The sequence below is a fragment of the Mustela nigripes genome, chromosome 17 (assembly GCF_022355385.1).
Source record: "Mustela nigripes isolate SB6536 chromosome 17, MUSNIG.SB6536, whole genome shotgun sequence".
In the NCBI taxonomy this organism is placed as follows: Eukaryota; Metazoa; Chordata; class Mammalia; order Carnivora; family Mustelidae; genus Mustela; species Mustela nigripes.
In genome coordinates, this window is record NC_081573.1 from 182,390 (window position 1) to 187,185 (window position 4,796).

General features: G+C 49.5%; 1 pseudogene; it reads left to right on the forward strand.

The window, feature by feature from the left end:
• Positions 1–3,208: 3,208 nt before the first annotated feature.
• The window catches only part of LOC132005804 (leukocyte immunoglobulin-like receptor subfamily B member 3), a 9,711-nt pseudogene continuing 8,123 nt past the window's right edge, over positions 3,209–4,796 (forward strand).

The following is a 4,796-nucleotide window of genomic DNA, read 5'->3' on the forward strand; positions in this document are numbered from 1 at the left end:
ACTAGCCAGGCACCATCTTTTAATGGCGGAGGCCGCCCTGGCCAGGGGCCTGCCTCCGACATCTCCCCCTTTTTTCTTTTATGGCAGGGATCGTGCCTGTCTTAGGTTGTCAGTGGCAGGGAATATCCTTACCCGTCATCAGATGGCAGATATCAATGATCTGCGTCCTGTCTTAGGTTGGTATATTTCCCCCACCAATCTTACCCATCATTGACTACCGATCCAAGATACTTAGCCACACTTGGGGGGGATGTTCCAGCCTCGATGGCTAACAAGGCCTGCACCATGGCTTGCTGTTGCCTATGTTGCTGTCGCCTCCAAATTTGCAGTTTCCTTACTAGCAGAATCAAGCCCACTACGAGGATTGTCATCAGACCAATTATGCTAGCCCATTGTTTCGTAAAGGTTAACACATCTTGCAATGTTTTGATTATCTCTGGGAGGGTTGCAAGCTCAACTCTGGTATTATTTATCCTTGTTATGCCTAGTAGCAGGTGCTGAGTGTAGTTTTGGAATTCTGCGGACTAATTCCCCCGCAAGTTTTGCGAGAGCTGTCGGGAGACATTCTGTAAGTCACTCATATTAGTATAGGCTATGGGAGTTACACAAATTGCCGGGAAGGGTACTATACATCCCAGTCCCAATAGGGCCCCCCATATGTCCACTTGTTCTTGAACCAAATCCACTCTCTGGTTGACTATCAGGATTCCTGCTTGCAGATGTGCATTGATCTGAGTCTGTGTTTGAAGGGCAGCGCCGTTCCTTCTGCAAGGATGTTCACAGCTTCTGCAGTGGGTATAGTTGCAGCAAGCGAGACTGCTGCTGCTGTGGCAGCTGCTGTAGATATAGCCAATGCTGTCACAACGGCGGCTGTGATACCAAAATCTCTCCTCTTTCTGGATAGCACCACCGGTAACTTGTCCTCTGGAATGGAAACTGGGATAGGAACATGGGTAGGGATACGCATAATCACAGCCAGCTTGAAGGCTGTGACATTCCAGCACTGGGAAAGATAGCAATTCTTAGTGCAATTCAACATATCATTCAGCTCACTAGCATTTGTTACGAGGAAAGGGAACGGTGGCCAGACGCATATGGGAGTGGGCTGATAAGTAATATTATTGGGACAAGACACATTAACTGTTGTCTCAAAGGTACTAGAGTCATTTTGTTTATAAGAACAGTTGAGGAATTTGCCACCATGACACTGCTGAGATATCATCACATGCCCCTAGCAAGTTACAGACCTGCCATGCATCAAAGGGAGAGGAGGGAATATAAGAGAAGAGTTAGTAACTGGTAAAGGATATAGCCATGCTTTAACCACTGCTCACAGCTCTCTGGCTTGAGTCTGCCGCAGGAGGTGTAGCATCCCCTGAGTTATCATCAGCATCTTCAGCATCATGACTGGTGTTTGGAGGCAAGGCTGCACGCACCAGCCGCTCTGGGATCCAAATTGGAACCTACTTTTCATGAACATATCTTAACTTTCCAAATTCTGAAACATGTGTGACATCCATATGCCATATAGGATTAGGTAACAAACCCTTAGGATTAACCCCCAAGGACGGTGCAGGTAGTAAGATCACGCAATTTCTGCAGGAGACTACTATGTCCCATGCCTGTGCTTTTGTTATGTTAAATTTGAGGCGAAGAGTTAAAGCATTCACATGGAACAGCTTGTGTTATTGTCTCGCCTGTTGCACTGGGTCCTCAATGGCAAAAGCATTTTATTGTCCTGTTTCTTCAAATTCTCCCTTAAGTGGTCCCATTGAGGTATGTTTAGCAAGCCTTCATCTAGGAACCATGGAGCCGCCTTTTCCACTGTATTCAAAAAGGCCCGAGCAGTTTTTGTTTTTAATGGCGTGCCATTGGCCTTTAGAAGGTCCTTTAGGGAACCCTCTAACCTCGACTTTGACAGTCCAGATCCCATAATTAGAATCCCAACCTAATGGCTGTTCCGCGTATACTCGCCGCTAAATCCCGGCTCTAAGGCCGCCCCGCTTCTTATTGCGGACTTGTACAAGATTCCCACCACTTTGATCGTGGTCCCTTCCCCACTTACCTGCGGTTTCAATAAGAAAATCCCGGCTCTATGGCTGCCCCGCTTCTTGTTGCGGTCTTGTACAAGTTTCCCACCACCTTTGTTGTGGTTTTACCCCGCTTACCTGCGGACTTCTCCCTTTGCAAGGTTTTTCTATTTTTACTCCCCGCTTTACCACGGAATTCCCACTTTTGAACATGGCTAATGTCCCCGCTTTCCTGCGGATTACCTTGCAAGATTCCTTTATTTAGTTCCCAGGTGCTGGCGCCATTTATTGCCCTCGGCGCACAAGGACGACAAGACGCCCTGGTTCGGATGCATCTTCTTTCTCTTCTCTCCCTTTATTTCCACAAGTCTACACACTTATATACGCTTACATGACCAATCAGCGAGCAGGGTACAGGAGCGAGCGAATCAGGCTGTGCACCTAAATGAACAACTTCGCTAGCAAACAATGCTTTTTACTTCCTCTTTGGGCGTTCCGCTTAGTCTCGCGAGGCAATCCTAACCTGGCAACTAGCCAGGAGCCATTTTTTAATGGCGGAGGCCGCCCTGGCCAGGGGCCTGCCTCCAACAGTCACTGGTCCAATGTTCCAGTGTCTGCTTCTCACACATTCTAGAGCAGCACCTGCAGATGACGACAAAGGGAATTCAGGTGACAGGGACGCCAGACTCAAAAACCGTCCTCCTCCGTGTGCACTGGGGCTAGATGGATTCACACGGTCCTTGTGGGGCAGAAGTTCTGGGCACTCCCCAGTCTTAGCACGTTTTCAATGAGTCTCACTTATCTTTTTTGTTTGTTTATTGGTTGGTTGGTTGGTTGGTTGGTTGGTTGATTTATTTACTTATGTAGCTCTTCTTCCCATCTCCATCCACACTGCATGTGAGCAATAATGGTGTTCCTATAACCCAGTGACTGACCGTCACCTTTCGTGGATACATATTTATATGCCTGTTGTAGATGTGCGCACACAAATCTCTCTCTCTCTCTCTCTCTCTCTCTCTCTTTCTCTGTGTGTGTGTGAGTGTGTGGTGTGTGTCTGGCACTGTGGATATCTGTAAGTAAATGAAGAATGAATTAATGAATACATGCAAGGAGGAATACTGTAGGTATAGTATAAAGTGCAGACCCTGAAGGAAGGGAGCTGGTTGACATGGAGGGACATGGACCTGACCCCAGACATCGGCCCCTCTGTGCTCCTGACAGTCAGGAGCCCCTGGCACCAGCCCCTCATCCATGGATGCTGCTAGGACCCCGGCTACAGAGTGAGTGGGAACTGTCATCTACAAGGACATGAGCCCAGGAGGTCTTGTGTCCCAGACTGAGCAGAGAACATGTGAGGACACGATGATTTCTGTGCTGGGAGGCCACTTTTCTCTGCAACCCTGAGCTGGTGGGGCACAGCCAGAATCAACCCCAAGTGACTCAGAAGCAGAGTCTGAAATCAAAGAGAACAAGGAGGCTGAAGGAATCCAGTGAGGCGAGCAGAGGAAAGCCCCCTAGTGCAGAGAAGGGCTAGTTCAGGAACTGTACAAAAACCACATAGTGACAGGCTGAGGAATAGAGACACAGAGCAGACAGGCAGGACGGGGGTCTCTAGCTCCTTCCATCTGCTTCCATCTTCCCTGCAGAAGCAGCTGGCACCGTGAGCCCACCCCAAAACAACTCAGACCCCAGCAGTGTTGAGTAAGAGAAAAGTCCCAGTGATGGGGCTTGTATGGAGGGAGTGTCCTGTGTGGGGAAGCAGGTCCCCTGGGCGGACGTACAGGATCCTGGGTGATTTGGGTCCTCTCTGACCTCTGCAACCTCTCCGTCCTCATTCCTAGCCTCGGACCCCAGAGATTACATGGTGGAGAATCTGACCCGCATGGGCGTAGCTGTCTTGATCCTGGTGGTCCTCGGGATTCTGCTGCTAGAGGCTCAGCACAGCCACAGAAAGACTCCAGACGCAGCCAGGAGCTAAACATGAAGGGGGAACAAAGTCACCATTCCGTGTGGCAGAGCTGTGGGCATGCGTCCCGGGTGCCCAGAGGGATCTGGAGGAAAGCCTGCAGCTCACCCTTGCTACTCTGTCTGCTGTCAACATCGAGGGGGAGCATGGTTCAGGTGCAGGACATGTCTGGGCTGCTCCCTGTCCATGACTCATCCCCCGTGACCTCTGGTGCTTTCCCTCCTGCATTGTTGGACATCCTGGTCTTGCCCCTCCTTCCTCATCCCTGTGAGTTGAGGGTTCATAACACAAGGCAGGACTGGTTCATAACTTCCTAGAGCGGCAGCTCTGGTCCACCTTCGTCGGATACATTTTCCTTCATTTTCCATTTCCACCTTCCCTAATGTCCACTATCGCCCTCCATTCCTCAGCCAAAAGCACAGACTCTGTTTTCATAAGTAAATAAGTGGGTGAAAATCAGGTCCGCTTTGGAACAGATGAATCCAAATCATTCCCTGAACCCTCTCTGGACTCACAGAGCATTTCTGTCCTCATGCGGCAACACTTGGTGGAATCTTCCAGAACCACCATCAGTTCAAGTGAGCTCAGGGGTGTTTGAGGTGTAGCCAGGTGGGAGCTGCTACACTGACTCCAAGGAATAAATGGGTTTTCCTTTTTAATTTTTTTAGTTGTGATTTGAGTGCCTTAGAGTTTAATTGTGTGAGACACCTGCCTTGGGCTCCGGTCATGATCCCAGGATCCTGGGATGGAGTCCTCTGTTGTAGGTCTGCTTCTCCCTCTGTCTCTCCTTCCCATTTGTA